Consider the following 20612-nt stretch of genomic DNA (forward strand, 5'->3'; position numbering starts at 1 on the left):
CATTGACACAAAGGTATAATAGCACAATGTATTATTACACTGTAATAAATGTATAATGGCACAATGTATTATTACATTGTAATAAAGGTATAATTTCACAAAGAATTATATTTTAATAAAAGTATAATTTCACAATGTATTATTACATTGTAATAAATGTATTATAGCACAATGTATTATTACACTGTAATAAAGGTATAATACCCCAATGTATTATTACACTGTAATAAAGTTATAATAGCACAGTGTATTATTACACTGTAATAGAGGTATAATTTCACAATGAATTATTATATTTTAATAAAAGTATAATTTCACAATGTATTGTTACATTTTAATAAATGTATAATGACACAATGTATTATTACACTTTGATAAATGAATAATTACACAATGTATTATTACACTGTAATAAAGTATAATTTCACAATGTATTATTACACTGTAATAAAGGTATAATAGCACAGTGTATTATTACACTGTAATAAAGGTATAATTACACAATGTGTTATGGCACTGTAATGAAAATATAATTACAGAATGTATTATTACACTGTGATAAATGTATAATAGCACAATGTATTTCATTGTCATAAAGGTATAATACCTCAATGTATTATTACATTGTAATAAAGGTATAATTTCACAATGTATTATTACATTGTAATAAAGTTATAATAGCACAGTGTATTATTACACTGTAATAAAGGTATAATACCACAATGTGTTATTACACTGTAATAAAGGTATAATAACACAATGTATTATTACACTGTAATAAAGGTATTATAAGACAATGTATTATTACACTGTAATAAAGTTATAATACCACAATGTGTTATTACAATGTAATAAAGGTATAATAGCACAGTGTATTATTACACTGTAATAAAGGTATAATTTCACAATGTATTATGGCACTGTAAAAAGGTAGAATTACACAATGTATTATGGGACTGTAATAAATGTATAATAATACAATGTATTATTACACTGTAATAAAGGTATAATTACACAATGTATTATTACATTGAAATAAATGTATAATAACACAACGTGTTATTACACTGTAATAAAGGTATAACAGCACAGTGTATTATTATACTGTAATAAAGGTATAATTTCACAATGTATTATTACACTGTAATAAATGTATAATAAGACTGTATTATTACACTGTAATAAAGGTATAATAACACAATGTATTATTACATTGTAATAAATGTATAATAACACAATGTATTATTACACTGTAATAAATGTATAATAAGACAATGTATTATTACACTGTAATAAATGTATAATAAGACAATGTATTATTACACTGTAATAAATGTATAATTTCACAATGTATTATGGCACTGTAAAAAGGTAGAATTACGCAATGTATTATGGGACTGTAATGTATAATAAGAATGTATTATTACACTGTAATAAAGGTATAATTACACAATGTATTATTACATTGTAATAAAGGTATAATAACACAATGTATTATTACACTGTAATAAAGGTATAATAGCGCAGTGTATTATTACACTGTAATAAATATATAATAACACAATGTATTATTACACTGTAATAAAGGTATAATAACACAATGTATTATTACACTGTAATAAATGTATAATAAGACAATGTATTATTACACTGTAATAAAGGTATAATAGCACAATGTGTTATTACACTGTAATAAAGGTATAATAGCACAGTGTATTATTACACTGTAATAAAGATATAATTTCACAATGTATTATGGGACTGTAATAAATGTATAATAAGAATGTATTATTACACTGTAATAAAGGTATAATAAAACAATGTATTATTACATTGTAATGTATAATAACACAATGTATTATTACACTGTAATAAAGGTATAATTACAAAATGTATTATTATACTGTGATAAATGTATAATTTCACAATGTATTATTACATTGTAAAAAGGTGTAATTTCACAATGTATTACATTGTCATAAAGGTATAATTTCACAATGTATTATTACATTGTAAAAAGGTATAATAGCACAATGTATTATTAGGCTATACTGTAATAAAGGTAAAATAGCACAATGTATTATTACACTGTAATAAAGGTATAATAACACAATGTATTATTACACTGTAATAAAGGTATAATACCACAATGTTTTATTACACTGTAATAAAGGTATAATTTCACAATGTATTATGGCACTGTAAAAAAGTAGAATCACACAATGTATTATGGGACTGTAATAAATGTATAATAAGAATGTATTATTACACTGTAATAAAGGCATAATAACACAATGTATTATTACACTGTAATAAAGGTATAATTTCACAATGTATTATGGCACTGTAAAAAGGTAGAACTACGCAATGTATTATGGGACTGTAATAAATGTATAATAAGAATGTATTATTACACTGTAATAAAGGTATAATAACACAATGTATTATTACATTGTAATAAATGTATAATAACACAATGTTTTATTACACTGTAATAAAGGTATTATAAGACAATGTATTATTACACTGTAATAAAGGTTTTATAAGACAATGTATTATTACATTGTAATAAATGTATAATAACACAATGTATTATTACACTGTAATAAATGTATAATAACACAATGTATTATTACACTGTAATAAATGTATAATAACACAATGTATTATTACACTGTAATGTATAATAACACAATGTATTATTACACTGTAATAAAGGTATAATTTCACAATGTATTATGGGACTGTAATAAATGTATAATAAGAATGTATTATTACACTGTAATAAAGGTATAATAACACAATGTATTATTACATTGTAATAAATGTATAATAAGACAATGTATTATTACACTGTAATAAATGTATAATAAGACAATGTATTATTACACTGTAATAAAGGTATAATACCACAATGTATTATTAAACTGTAATAAATGTATAATAACACAATGTATTATTACACTGTAATAAAGGTATAATACCACAATGTGTTATTACAGTGTAATAAAGGTATAATAGCACAGTGTATTATTACACTGTAATAAAGGTATAATTTCACAATGTATTATGGCACTGTAAAAAAGTAGAATCACACAATGTATTATGGGACTGTAATAAATGTATAATAAGAATGTATTATTACACTGTAATAAAGGTATAATAACACAATGTATTATTACATTGTAATAAATGTATAATAACACAATGTATTATTACACTGTAATAAAGGTATAATACCACAATGTGTTATTACACTGTAATAAAGGTATAATAGCACAGTGTATTATTACACTGTAATAAAGGTATAATTTCACAATGTATTATGGGACTGTAATAAATGTATAATAAGAATGTATTATTACACTGTAATAAAGGTATGATAACACAATGTATTATTACACTGTAACAAAGGTATAATAGCACAGTGTATTGTTACACTGTAATAAAGGTATAATCTCAAAATGTATTATGGCACTGTAAAAACGTAGAATTACGCAATGTATTATGGGACTGTAATAAATGTATAATAAGAATGTATTTATTACACTGTAATAAAGGTATAATAACACAATGTTTTATTACATTGTAATAAATGTATAATAACACAATGTATTATTACACTGTAATAAATGTATAATAACACAATGTATTATTACACTGTAATAAAGGTATAATTTCACAATGTGTTATTACACTGTAATAAAGGTATAATAACACAATGTATTATTACATTGTAATAAATGTATAATAAGAATGTATTTATTACACTGTAATAAAGGTATAATAACACAATGTATTATTACACTGTAATAAATGTATAATAAGAATGTATTTATTACACTGTAATAAAGGTATAATAACACAATGTTTTATTACATTGTAATAAATGTATAATAACACAATGTATTATTACACTGTAATAAATGTATAATAACACAATGTATTATTACACTGTAATAAAGGTATAATTTCACAATGTGTTATTACACTGTAATAAAGGTATAATAACACAATGTATTATTACATTGTAATAAATGTATAATAAGAATGTATTTGTTACACTGTAATAAAGGTATAATAACACAATAGAGAGAGAATATAGGGCACTATATGTCACTTTGAGTGATTTATTGCCCTTAAGCCACGCCCCCTTTTTGACCGTGGGAAATTCCCACGCTTGCCCCGCCCCTTCTACCCCCCTCCCTCCCACCTCCGGACAGGTCACGTGACCGTGAGAATTTTCCCACGGTTGCTCCTCCCTTATGGGCGTGAACAGAACCAGGGAGATATTATAAATTAAATTATATATTAAATTATATATTTAATAATATAAAACGTTGTATAAAAGTTAAAATACACATGTGTTTAGTGTTCTCACACATCTGTAAAACTGTTACATAAAACACAAACTAGTTTAAAATGTCAATGACAAAAGTTTAATTTGCATTTTCTTAAAGATATCAAAATGTAAAAAAGCTATCAAACATTAAAACATATCAACCATTATGTTAAAAATCACAATATTAAAAAACAAGTATTAAAAACTGACTTTGTTGAAAGAAGAACAAAAGTTTTTTATCCGTCTCCAAAGGCTTAGAGCTTTTAACTCCAAAATCCGAAAAAAGCGAATAGTTCTATTTTCTAACATACATTTAAAGAAAAAGCTGTACTTTCACAATTACATTGTGTTTAAAGGTTAAAAGTTTAAATTATATTTTCTTAAAGATATCAAAATGTGTTAGTATTAAAACATCTAAAACAACATTTTAAAGATGTTGAAACATTAATGAAAAAAGTTTAAATTATATTTTCTTAAAGATATCAAAATGTGTTAGTATTAAAACATCTAAAACAACATTTTATGTTAAAACATAAATGTTAAAACATTGAAAAAGCAATAATCAGCTCCGGACCGTGGGAATTTCCCATGGTCCCCTTCCCTACAAACACCCCCACCCCTCCCCACTTCTGGTCAGGTCATGTGACCGTGGGAAATTTTCCCACGATCCACATTAAAACATCTAAAACAACATGTATTAAAATTATATCGAACAAATATTTCTATTTTCTAATACATTTGAAGAAAAGTTGTACATTCACAATTACATAGTGTTTAAAGGTGTATAAAACATTGTTTAAAGTTTAAATTATATTTTCTTAAAGATATCTAAATGTGTTAGTATTAAAACATCTAAAACAACATTTTATGTTAAAACATAAATGTTTAAACACTGAAAATCAATGTTCAGTCATTTACAGAAGAGTATAACGGGTTAAGAGAGTTTTTCATTACAAAAAGATAATTTTTTTAAAATGTTGATCCATAATCATTTAACTTTCACACATTATTTATAAAACGTTACATTTTACATAAAGTATCTTTAAAAGTGTATATTTTCTTAAAGATAAAAAATGTGTTAGCATTAAAACATCTAAAACAACATTTTATGTTAAACATAAATGTTAAAACATTGAAAAATCAGTGTTCAGCTCCGGACCGTGGGAATTTTCCCATGATCCCCTTCCATACAAACACCCTCACCCCTCCCCACATTTTTTAAAAATGTTGATTTGTTAGCATTTAACTCCCACACATTATGTGTAAAATGTTACATTTAACATAAAATATCTTTAAAAAGTGTCTCAAACACATAATATTAAAACCACACCATGTTAAAATCGCAGTATCTAAAAAATAGCCTTACGTTTTTGTAAATCCGTTTGTTGACAGAGAGCCAAAAGGTATATCCAATGGTATTTTCCACATCAAATGTATATCCAAAAGGTATATCCAAGACCAAAGGTTTATCCAACATTAAGGGTATATCCGGATCCATAGGTTTAGAGATTTTATTTCCAAAAGTTACAATGTCCTCGTGAGGAGCTCAATGAAACACATCCACACGGTTACATCCCAAAAGCTAGACTGACCTCTGTGACATCTGCCCTGTAGCCACAGGTAGACCACTCCCACCCTAGAGACCACCCACCCCTAGAGACCTCCCACCCCTAGACCCCTCCCACACCTAGACCCCCTCCTACATCAAGATCCCTCCCAAGCCAACTATGTTTTGCTTTAATTAAAAAAGAGTTTTGTTTTCCGCAATCATTTAAAAACTTTTTAAAAACAATGTATGTATAAAGTTAAAATACAACGGTTTAGTATTCGTACGTTTACAACGTTATCTGAAAAAGCTAGAATTAATAGCTAGATTTTAGTTAAAAATACATAGGTGTAGGCTAGTATTTAAAACGCTAGGCCTATCAGAAAAATGTAGACAATAATGTCTTCTTACGTATACAGATTTAAACCCTGTTAAAAACAAAAAAGTCAACGTTAAATATTTTAAAACAAGTTATAGAATGTCTTTCACGAACAACTTTTAAAGATGCCAGAAAAATGGTATTATGTTTCAAACCTGAACAACATATCAAACAACAACAGTTAAAAAATAATACATAAAGTGAATAGTTTTAAGCAAAACTTTTTAACATTACAATTCGCTATAAACTTTTGTATAGATCTTAGCTAAAATAGATCTTTCACTGTCTCGCAAAGCATCCTTGCGCTCCGAAAGCACCACACGAATGAGAAATCGGTCTGTGAAGCGAGTCTCCGCCCACCTAAAAACTTTGCCGATGCAAATACACATGTGTAGAGGTACAGCTACAGATTTAAATCTTGGTAAAAAAAAAGCTTAATCAAAACAACATTTTAAATTTTTGTGCATTTAATTTAATTTAGTTATTAATCCGGTATTAGATCTTTCTAGCCTAATATTGTTTGATGTGTTATGCCTAGATAACGAAACATAGTCCATACATGTTGTGTTCGAGAAAAGTAATATTGATGTAATCTTTGTGAGATCATACCCACAAACACAGAACTTTGTGTTGGATGCTCGACTTTACTAAAAGAAAATATTATGGAAGTCATTTTCAAACTGTAATTATACCATATTTTACGTATTAATAGTATGGATCCATTGGGGTTTAATGTTTTAATGTTTGTTTGTTTGTTATTAACTAATACCTTTTTTAACTAAAACACTTCAACATCCTCCACAAATTAAAGAAACATATGAGGTAAGGCTAGTCTCAGACCCCAGATAAACAGATAATGGAATGTTCACAAGTAGGAGTTATTCTCCTACTTCGTATGTGTGTAAATAGTTGCGCTTATGGACTAACTTTAAAAAATCATCTTTATACACGAATCACGCGTGTCCAAACATTTGTGTAAGATTCAAAAGACCAAATCACTAGGGGAAACAGCAAAGACACCCTATCGTGAAAAGTGACCGTTCAGCACAGCGTCCGAACTTAAATGACATATACATAAACGGGCCAGAACGTGACACAGACTCCACCCACTAACACGCCTCTCAAAGGTGAGAGGTCTGTTGCGATTTAAAGGTGTGCGTAAAAAATGACGCCGATGGTTACATCACGTGGGAATTCCCTCCCACAGTGTGACAGAGGTGTTTAAAAAGGAACTCAAGCACTACTAGAGATACTTCTGATTTTGCATACCGGACAACCTGCAATGGCTACTGCGGCACCGAAAACACCTGAGAGAAGGATTACTGATGCTATGGAGGATTTGACTTTAGCACCACGAAAAAAACGGGAAACCCATGGGCCATGTTTAACGCGATTTCTTCACGAGCCTGCAGATTCTGTGAAATATACTTTTCACTTGTCTGAAGGACGTGCGTGTACATATGATTATGACAAAATCAACAGAGAAGTCAGATTTTTTAACGTGGATAACAATGAGAGATTCACCATGAATTCAACGGATGATCCAGCATTAAAATTCACTGAAAGAGATTGGTTTTTATTCTACTCAAAAGTATGGCCAGATTTACAGGAAGGGATGGACACGCCCCTTTTTATTGGTGAGTGGAATGGATTAACCATGGGTACAAGATACCGGATTTTAGCTGATCAAGTTAACAAATATCCAGACGATTTTATTTACATACTTTGTAGTGACTTTGGAACGTACCCAGAATTCACCTGGCCGATATCTGAAAAAGATCATTTAAAATTATATGATCTGAAATTCATGTTCCAATGGAAGGATCTACCTGTGATGGCTGAGATTTTTTCCAAGATCAATCAGCTTTTCCAGTGGACCAACGCGTATGAACGCTACGCCAACATTAAAGTGAAACTTTTCCATCCCGAGTGGGAGGTCCCAGAGAGACGCGGATCTTATATAACCCCACCTACTCTCTACAAGCATTAAGAAACTACTCTCTGGACTAGCCGATTCATTCAAACGTATCGTGACTCAAGGAGGTGACTCTTCTTCATCATCATTCCAACCCCTGGGAGCTACGACGGATACGTACCAAAAGGATTACCGGATGCAGCAAATGGATTACCTATTATGACAAATGGATTACCTCAGAAAAGCGTCGATTGGCTAAATAAATTCTGTACTGAACCTGGATATCACAAACTGGTGTTCCTTACAAGGTATGGAGTTGGAAACACCTGCCACAGTCGCCGAGGCCCACGACACAACTGTCGATGAGACGGTCGGATGCCATGGAACTCACAGGTCACCGGATTATCAAGTCTATTTTGCGTGTCATTCTAGAAATTCATTTTTGTGTGGATAATAGACTATATAATTTGTCAATGTAACCTGCTTTTTTAAAAATACACGTATAAATTTGCCTTTTGTTTGGACAATATATAATATGTCCTTGAGTGTTTTGTAAAATGATTAAAAATGTTTGTAAAATGATTTTATATTTTAGGTGAATGCATCATGGAGAAGAATTTGAAATGTCTGTGAAATTGAATTTTGTTTGTTTGTGATATAATTCATATTATACATGTTTTTAACTTTCTACTTCTTACATTCTAATAAAAGAAAAACATTTTTGTTGTTTGGAAATGTTTTGTAACTTTTATGTAGTGAAAAATGTTTGTGACTTTTATATTGTGAAATAAAAATGTTTGTGACTTTTATATTCTAAAATAAAATAATGTACAACTTTGTAACATGATTGATTCTTATTGATTGAAATCTCATAGCGCCTACATGGCAGAACTAATAAAGATATTTGACTAACCTTCGGATTCTGGTGCTTATAAAGATAGATTAAAACAGACTGTGTTACAGGAATATGGCGTAAGATTATCAGATCTGTCTGTATACATGCATTCTCTAAAGAGAACGTCAATATTAAATATATTCAAACTATTATTGATATTTTCTTGAAATGTGGATGGACGATGTGTTACGAAATAAATTCATGTCTGAAGTAACTAAGACGTTTTTAATATAACCTACCTGTAAAGTTACAAACAGATAGGGTGTAAAGTTTTTAATAAACGCATATATCCCTAGTGTGGGGAAATACATGTATCTTTTTCAAACATAATTAATGTATTTTCTTTGTGTGAACCAGATTTAAAAACGCACAACGACTACACTTGTATGGTTTTATTTTACCATAGTAAATCGTCATTCTATAAATCCTATAACATTTTGAACAGAATTCTACATTTTACTTTTGTCGGGTACTTGTGATTTTTTATGCAAATTGTAACAGAAGACATTTATCTGGGACAATCAGAGCATTTTGTTTGTTCAATGTAAAATAATAATAATAACGCCATGTTTCCCGGAAACGGCTTGCACCGGTGATCAGTGCGAAATGCATGCCGGTTAGAGACGGATCCGAGTGCGGTCCGCCTTCCTCTGATGTCATGCTGACGTATGTCAAAAATCTCCCGCGAGCACAAGGCGCACCAGGCGGATTCTGCAGTCGCACGCAGTTGCTCTCCACTGACTGCGCTGATCAAAAACATGATGGGACGCGACTTACAGACGCCACAGCTTGATGTTCATTGGTTTAAACAACCGTGATGTATTGTTCTCTTTTAAAAGGTTTGATTTTAATAAAACACTGATATTATGTTTTATGTGTATACGTTATGTGGTAATATTCCCAAACTATCTCAGTGCGATCTCTATGGGTTATGCAATGTAATTTTTATTAAAAACATATGTCTGTATTAAAGAAAAAGACTGATAAACATGTATTTGGAATGGAATTAAATAAGTAGACTACTTTCGATGTCTTGTTCATTATATTTATTTTCATATAAAAGCAACAGAACTTAAATACCATCCAGTTTATTAGCAACACTGGTATTATTTTGTAGTATATTTATACCGACTTCATCAGTCCCTGAAAATTCTTCATAAAGAAAACAAAGAATGGTCTTCTCAGTTGCCATAGTTGCAACTCTAGCGACACCAGAACAGTGTGTTCAACGCATAATTGTGTACATTTTAAGGTTAAATGCATCAATCTGATGCACTTTGAGAGGTCAAATTAAGAGTTTCAACTGGCTTCAATCCTTGAACTGTACACATTGAACAAAGAAAAAAGCATTGACTTTTACTCGGACATCGAGTGACGTTGCACATTAAGATGAAATCTGATTTTTCTCCAGTCATTATTAAAAACAAGCTAACAAAGAATGATTGATCCTGATGGGTACCGGTTCTATGTGGGAACCGTTTTGCATCAAAATAATATTATTCACCATAACCATCACGTAAATAGTCAGACACAAAAGTTAGGAAACTTCAAAAGCTTCATGCTGTTTATGACAGTCCTGTTTGTGAATAAAACCAATAATCAAAACAAAATGATAGTCTACAATTGAATACGTTGTAAACCTTTCACGACATGCATCACTATACAGTAGACACACACACACACACACACACACACACACAAACGTTGACTTGGTGCCAGAATGTCTACAAAGGTGTTATCGCATCACTACCACACACACACACACACACACACACACACACACGGACACACACATATGCTAACAAAAGATAAGAGGTTGATGATAGATTAAAGGTAGATAGCTAATCGAAAAGTGTAAAATAAGATGTACGCTACCGACATTCTTATTACTACTTCAGTTCATTTTACACTATTTCAAATTATATCTGTATCATTTAGATCGGTCTTTTTAATATAGGGGTACACGGTTGACAACCTAACGTTGATGTTAGTTAACACGTTTGTTACTTACTTCAGCACATGTTTGGATGACAAAATTTTGTGTACTAGTTGCTATATCAACATCATAGCCTTTAGAAAAATATCAGCATTTTTTTTTCGGAAGATGCCCATAGACACTTTATTAAACCATAGCAAAGGTAAATTTCTTACTTAAGCTAATTTTCATCTCTATTTTTGTGTTTATTTAAAATAAGACAAATCTGAACATGTTTAGACCCCCGTTTACACGATGGGAAAACGCAGATATTTCCCTGCGTTTTGGCCTGTCATTTACACGAAAACGCCGTTTTTATCCCAGAAAACGATTATTTCTAAAAACTCCGGCCAAAGTGGAGGTTTCTGAAAACGGCGGTTATGTGTTACCGTGTCAACCGGGAGAAACGGGGTTTTAGGTTCTCAAACGTCACATTATGCGCCAGAAAATGCTTTCGTCATGTGAGCGCCCTATGTTTAGAGTTTGTTTGCCAACTATTTGATCATGGATGCTGTTAAAGTGGTACTCATTTTTTACTTTTGTGCAAACGCTTTTGGTCTGTTTGCATTTGCTTCGCTGTCTGTCCACACGAACAAACCTCGAGCCATGTCTGTTGTTTTGAAAGGAACAGGAAGTCACTCGAGCTATTGGTTGTTGTCGATTTTGAAGTTTCTGATTGGCTTGCATGGCTTTATCCTTCTCCCTACACTGCCACCCATTGTATTTATGTGGGTTGATGTAAACGACAACTTTTTTGAAAACGATGTTGTGTGCACGATGTTGTTTTTGAAAATGGAGGGGGAGAAATATTCGTTTCTCTAAATACCCGGCTATGTGTAAATGTGGCCTTAATCTCCTAGATGTTATTTAACAGTTGAGATAGTTATTTAATGCTTCGGTAACTACCAGAAGACACTAGCAGGGTTTAAATCCCAGTTGTGCAGTCGTTTTTATTAATTTTATTGAGAAAACGTGAGAAGAGGTGTATAAAGACTGAAAGTCAATGTAGCCTACAGGAATTAATAAATATTTAGTGTTTTAACTATGTGGTATAGCCGTGTTTTCATGTGTTTGCAGTCAAAACTCAAAAATGAATTTATATTTAATTATTAAAAATTGTCGTTATTTTATATGAAAACGTTTTTAATTGAATTTTATTTAGAAAATATTTAGTTTGTTTTGTATATTTTTATTAGATCAGATAAGATTTTAAGCTGTCATATGTTATGTTACAACTACCCCCACATGTTACAATGTGGCATGAAATCTACTAAATAAACTTATGTGTTGGTACAAAGTTATATTTAAAAGTTTAGAGCAGTGCGTTTTTAAGGATTTTAAACACACACACACACACACACACACACACACACACACACACACACACTTGGCGGCACTGTGTCTGCATTGGTGTTAGCATTCACATATCTTATTTTTCTCTTTTGACGGATTTGTGTGAATTAGATTATTACAGATCTTAGTAAACGATATGAGATCAGATCCGTCATACGTATTTCTAGTCATACAATCACCTTTCAGAATCTCTACCACCTACAGAGATAGACGCCCTTTGAAAATGTGGCGGGTAAAAAGGTGTTTTAAAATGGCTGTACAGTCTTTAAAATGAGGCTGTCTAAATCATTTACGGTACTCTATGCGAACGAGACAGACCGTAGAAACACGAATTGTAAGTTAGCCTGCATTATGTCTGGAAATCAACGCGAAGCAGAAGTTTCATCGGATCAGTGCTATGATGAAGATTTATCACAAATTTTAAACGATCTTTGTAAGTATTTTCAACAAAAGGTTTATTACATTTTTATGGAATGAATTTGTCAGTAACCCGTGCCTAATAACGTTGTATATCTTTGTTCGGTGACCAGATGACAGCTCATTTCCCAATGGTGTTTTACCCAGTGAATTTTTTCAAGGTGAGTGTTTTATTTTTTCAGTATCATGTTTCATAACTTTTTAAAAAAAGGAAAAAACTTACACCCTTTACAGTATTTCAACAGGTATCCCAGAGGACACAGTGGCTCACAACACTATCAATGCTGCGGAGTTATCTACATTGGTTGATGTTCCCGGTGTGTCGGCCTACGAGGACATAACCCATCTTCCACCCCTGAACAGTATGCCTACGGACAATCAGATCAGGAACCAACGTGCAGCTACGGGCCGATAACTTCTACCGAGCGCATGAATTTCCGTGTATCCGGACGAGGCGTGAAACGGCTACGAGATGTTTACGGAGAATATGATTCGATTAATGATAGCCAATTACACTATCCTGACGAGGGTAGGCCTACGTTATATTTAGGGTATTTATTTTTGTCTTATCATAATATTTTTATTCATTGAATTTTAAAATAATAAATGTTATTTTCCAGAACAAAGCATTCCTGTAGACCTACTGTCCACGTCTGATTACCATGGGGCTTCTGGAGATGCTTATAGAACACGGATCGCGGGTTCACATTACCTGTGTTCCACCCCAGTGTGAACTCATCGGAATATACCGGTAAGTCACTATACACTTTATTGTATTTTATGTATTAAACAATTCGTATAATAAATGATCTGTATGTTTGATCCTAGAAAAAAATTATGCCGAAAGAGAATTGGAAATATTCCTGGATTCCCAAGCAGCCGTGTTGTGTCAAGTCAGCGATTCTGTGTTGGCATCGTCAAACTCCGATGAGGATAACTCTGTACGGAACACCCCCCCGTTATTCAACGAACGAGATCTTCACAGACTGAGTTATGATACATTACGTAGTGTCAATAGAAATGTTTTGGGTATTTTAGCTAGCGTAACACAGCCATTAACCTACCAACAGATGGAGGAGATTACATCAGAGTCGCAGAGAGACATCGTAACGATTCTTCATAGAATTTTAGATCACCAAAATCAACACACGAATGAGTTAAGGAACAGTGTTGAATTTTTTGGGATCTGCCACGGGCAATTATTGGACGAAAACAGACAATTACGGAATGAGCTATTAAGCGTTCATCAGGAGATTGAACAGGTGAGAAGCGATCAACAAATGTTAACAATTGCATTGTCATTCATTTCTGAAAATCTAAACGTTGTTCAAAGAATATTGAGAGAATTACATGGTCCTTTTATGAGAAGGTAAATTTAGTTTTTTTTATTTGATTGTTGTTATTTTTAAAACAAACTCATTTGATTGATGTTATTTTCCATATGATTTCTGTACATGTTACGTGTATGTGTAACTGTATTTCTATTACATTTGTTATGTGTAAACATTAGTTGGTAATATTAGACTACTTGTGATATACATACATTTTAAATATAACAAATCCAAACACACATTCTAAAGGTCGTACTCTTTTAGTGGAAAAGTATTATTGAAATGTTATTTACACTTGTCACCATGTGTTCAGTTATTTTCAGTTCTAGGAGCTTGTTGAGTTTTACGTGTTCCTAATTGTCACCGCTTGCCACTCCATCTGTTGGATTATTGTGAATAAACTTTGTGGTGGAATATATTTGTCTATCTTCCAGTTTGTCAGTTATAACAAAAAGAAAAGTTGGTTCTTTTAAGAATTCCTGGTAACATTTATTATAAGGTGACAAATTTATACGTTACTACATTTACTTAATAGTAATAACAGTAAATTACGTTACAAGTAACTAACCATAAGTCAAACCCTAACCGTAACTATATAACAGTTACAATTAATATTAAGCAATACAAGATTATATTGCTTTAGGCATAACACATCAAACAATATTAGGCTAGAAAGATCTAATACCGGATTAATAACTAAATTAAATTAAATGTACAAAAATTTAAAATGTTGTTTTGATTAAGCCTTTTTTTTACCAAGATTTAAATCTGTAGCTGTACCTCTACACATGTGTATTTGCATTGGCAAAGTTTTTAGGTGGGCGGAGACTCGCTTCACAGACCGATTTCTCATTCGTGTGGTGCTTTCGGAGCGCAAGGATGCTTTGCGAGACAGTGAAAGATCTATTTTAGCTAAGATCTATACAAAAGTTTATAGCGAATTGTAATGTTAAAAAGTTTTGCTTAAAACTATTCACTTTATGTATTATTTTTTAACTGTTGTTGTTTGATATGTTGTTCACGTTTGAAACATAATTTACCATTTTTCTGGTATCTTTAAAAGTTGTTCGTGAAAGACATTCTATAACTTGTTTTAAATTATTTAACGTTGACTTTTTTGTTTTTAACAGGGTTTAAAATCTGTATACGTAAGAAGACATTATTGTCTACATTTTTCTGATAGGCCTAGCGTTTTAAATACTAGCCTATACACCTTTGTATTTTAAAGGTCTGTGTCATTTTATTAAAGTTAAAGTTATTTTATTATTAAAGTTGTATGTGAAAGTGTTACATGTGTGTGGTAAATGTCTTATGTTTCACGGTTTTAAAGTTAAAAGCACATAGTTTTGAACAGATTCATTATTTTTACTTCAAAGGGTTAGTTGGATTATCTTATCAAAGAGTGAATAAACCAGTAAATTAGAGAATATAACTTAACTAAAGCATGAATTAACTCTAACTTAACTAATAATTTAAACTATTAATTTTAAATAAAATCTAGCTATTAATCCTAGCCTTTTTTTTTTTCAGATAACGTTGTAAGCGTACGAATACTAAACCATTGTATTTTAACTTTATACATACATTGTTTTTAAAAAGTTTTTAAATGATTGCGGAAAACAAAACTCTTTTTTAATTAAAGCAAAACATAGTTGGCTTGGGAGGGATCTTGATGTAGGAGGGGTCATGGTGTGGGAGGGGGTCTAGGGGTGGGAGGTCTCTAGGGGTGGGAGGGGTCTAGGGTGGGAGTGGTCTACCTGTGGCTACAGGGCAGATGTCACAGAGGTCAGTCTAACTTTTGGGATGTAACCGTGTGGATGTGTTTCATTGAGCTCCTCACGAGGACATTGTAACTTTTGGAAATAAAATCTCTAAACCTATGGATCCGGATATACCCTTAATGTTGGATAAACCCTTGGTCTTGGATATACCTTTTGGATATACATTTGATGTGGAAAATACCATTGGATATACCTTTTGGCTCTCTGTCAACAAACGGATTTACAAAAACGTAAGGCTATTTTTTAGATACTGCGATTTTAACATGGTGTGGTTTTAATATTATGTGTTTGAGACACTTTTTAAAGATATTTTATGTTAAATGTAACATTTTACACATAATGTGTGGGAGTTAAATGCTAACAAATCAACATTTTTAAAAAATGTGGGGAGGGGTGAGGGTGTTTGTATGGAAGGGGATCATGGGAAAATTCCCACGGTCCGGAGCTGAACACTGATTTTTCAATGTTTTAACATTTATGTTTAACATAAAATGTTGTTTTAGATGTTTTAATGCTAACACATTTTTTATCTTTAAGAAAATATACACTTTTAAAGATACTTTATGTAAAATGTAACGTTTTATAAATAATGTGTGAAAGTTAAATGATTATGGATCAACATTTTAAAAAAATTATCTTTTTGTAATGAAAAACTCTCTTAACCCGTTATACTCTTCTGTAAATGACTGAACATTGATTTTCAGTGTTTAAACATTTATGTTTTAACATAAAATGTTGTTTTAGATGTTTTAATACTAACACATTTAGATATCTTTAAGAAAATATAATTTAAACTTTAAACAATGTTTTATACACCTTTAAACACTATGTAATTGTGAATGTACAACTTTTCTTCAAATGTATTAGAAAATAGAAATATTTGTTCGATATAATTTTAATACATGTTGTTTTAGATGTTTTAATGTGGATCGTGGGAAAATTTCCCACGGTCACATGACCTGACCAGAAGTGGGGAGGGGTGGGGGTGTTTGTAGGGAGGGGGACCATGGGAAATTCCCACGGTCCGGAGCTGATTATTGCTTTTTCAATGTTTTAACATTTATGTTTTAACATAAAATGTTGTTTTAGATGTTTTAATACTAACACATTTTGATATCTTTAAGAAAATATAATTTAAACTTTTTTCATTAATGTTTCAACATCTTTAAAATGTTGTTTTAGATGTTTTAATACTAACACATTTTGATATCTTTAAGAAAATATAATTTAAACTTTTAACCTTTAAACACAATGTAATTGTGAAAGTACAGCTTTTTCTTTAAATGTATGTTAGAAAATAGAACTATTCACTTTTTCGGATTTTGTCATTTTTGGTGTTAAAAGCTCTAAGCCTTTGGAGACGGATAAAAAAAAACTTTTGTTCTTCTTTCAACAAAACGGACTTGTAAAAACATAAGTCAGTTTTTTAAATGTACGTATGTGTTTATGCGCTTGATATGTTTTAATATTTGTTTAATGTCTTAATACTAATACATTTTGATAGCTTTAAGATAATGCAATTTAAACTTTTCATTGACATTTTAACAGTTTTACAAATGTGTGAGAACACTAAACACATGTGTATTTTAACTTTTATACAACGTTTTATATTATTAAATATATAATTTAATATATAATTTAATTTATAATATCTCCCTGGTTCTGTTCACGCCCATAAGGGAGGAGCAACCGTGGGAAAATTCTCACGGTCACGTGACCTGTCCGGAGGTGGGAGGGCGGTGGGTAGAAGGGGGGCGGGGCAAGCGTGGGAATTTCCCACGGTCAAAAAGGGGGCGGGGCTTAAGGGCAATAAATCACTCAAAGTGACATATAGTGCCCTATATTCTCTCTCACAATGTTTTATTACATTGTAATAAATGTATAAGAATGTATTATTACACTGTAATAAAGGTATAATAACACAATGTATTATTACACTGTAATAAATGTATAATAAGAATGTATTTATTACACTGTAATAAAGGTATAATAACACAATGTTTTATTACATTGTAATAAATGTATAATAACACAATGTATTATTACACTGTAATAAAGGTATAATAACACAATGTATTATTACACTGTAATAAATGTATAATAACACAATGTATTATTACACTGTAATAAAGGTATAATAGCGCAGTGTATTATTACACTGTAATAAATGTATAATAACACAATATATTATTATACTGTAATAAAGGTGTAATAGCACAGTGTATTGTTACACTGTAATAAAGGTATAATCTCAAAATGTATTATGGCACTGTAAAAACGTAGAATTACGCAATGTATTATGGGACTGTAATAAATGTATAATAAGAATGTATTTATTACACTGTAATAAAGGTATAATAACACAATGTTTTATTACATTGTAATAAATGTATAATAACACAATGTATTATTACACTGTAATAAATGTATAATAACACAATGTATTATTACACTGTAATAAAGGTATAATAACACAATGTATTATTACATTGTAATAAATGTATAATAAGAATGTATTTATTACACTGTAATAAAGGTATAATAACACAATGTTTTATTACATTGTAATAAATGTATAAGAATGTATTATTACACTGTAATAAAGGTATAATAACACAATGTATTATTACACTGTAATAAATGTATAATAAGAATGTATTTATTACACTGTAATAAAGGTATAATAACACAATGTTTTATTACATTGTAATAAATGTATAATAACACAATGTATTATTACACTGTAATAAAGGTATAATAACACAATGTATTATTACACTGTAATAAATGTATAATAACACAATGTATTATTACACTGTAATAAAGGTATAATAGCGCAGTGTATTATTACACTGTAATAAATATATAATAACACAATGTATTATTACACTGTAATAAATGTATAATAACACAATGTGTTATTACACTGTAATAAAGGTATAATAACACAATGTATTATTACATTGTAATAAATGTATAATAACACAATGTATTATTACACTGTAATAAATGTATAATAAGACAATGTATTATTACACTGTAATAAAGGTATAATACCACAATGTGTTATTACACTGTAATAAAGGTATAATAGCACAGTGTATTATTACACTGTAATAAAGGTATAATTTCACAATGTATTATGGGACTGTAATAAATGTATAATAAGAATGTATTATTACGCAGTAATAAAGGTATAATAACACAATGTATTATTACATTGTAATAAATGTATAATAACACAATGTATTATTACACTGTAATAAATGTATAATAAGACAATGTATTATTACACTGTAATAAAGGTATAATAACACAGTGTATTATTACATTGTAATAAATGTATAATAACACAATGTATTATTACACTGTAATAAATGTATAATAAGACAATGTATTATTACACTGTAATAAAGGTATAATACCACAATGTGTTATTACACTGTAACAAAGGTATAATAGCACAGTGTATTATTACACTGTAATAAAGGTATAATTTCACAATGTATTATGGCACTGTAAAAAGGTAGAATTACACAATGTATTATGGGACTGTAATAAATGTATAATAAGAATGTATTATTACACTGTAATAAAGGTATAATTACACAATGTATTACTACATTGTAATAAATGTATAATAACACAACGTATTATTACATTGTAATAAATGTATAATAACACAATGTATTATTACACTGTAATAAATTTATAATACCACAATGTGTTATTACACTGTAATAAAGGTATAATTTCACTATGTATTATGGCACTGTAAAAAAGTAGAATCACACAATGTATTATGGGACTGTAATAAATGTATAATAAGAATGTATTATTACCCTGTTATAAAGGTATAATAACACAATGTATTATTACATTGTAATACATGTATAATAACACAATGTATTATTACATTGTAATAATGTATAATAACACAATGTATTATTACACTGTAATAAATTTATGATACCACAATGTGTTATTATACTGTAATAAAGGTATAATTTCACAATGTATTATGGCACTGTAAAAAGGTAGAATCACACAATGTATTATGGGACTGTAATAAATGTATAATAAGAATGTATTATTACACTGTAATAAATGTATAATAACAAAATGTATTATTACACTGTAATAAATGTATAATAAGACAATGTATTATTACACTGTAATAAAGGTATAATACCACAATTTGTTATTACACTGTAATAAAGGTATAATAACACAATGTATTATTACATTGTAATAAATGTATAATAACACATTGTATTATAACACTGTAATAAATGTATAATAAGACAATGTATTATTACACTGTAATAAAGGTATAATTTCACAATGTATTATGGCACTGTAAAAAGGTAGAATCACACAATGTATTATGGGACTGTAATAAATGTATAATAAGAATGTATTATTACACTGTAATAAAGGTATAATAACACAATGTATTATTACATTGTAATAAATGTATAATAACACATTGTATTATTACACTGTAATAAAGGTATAATAGCACAGTGTATTATTACACTGTAATAAAGGTATAATAACACAATGTATTATTACACTGTAATAAATGTATAATAAGAATGTATTATTACACTGTAATAAAGGTATAATACCACAATGTGTTATTACACTGTAATAAAGGTATAATAGCACAGTGTAT

The sequence above is a fragment of the Scardinius erythrophthalmus genome, assembly GCF_964197995.2.
Source record: "Scardinius erythrophthalmus genome assembly, chromosome: 7".
Taxonomy (NCBI): Eukaryota; Metazoa; Chordata; class Actinopteri; order Cypriniformes; family Leuciscidae; genus Scardinius; species Scardinius erythrophthalmus.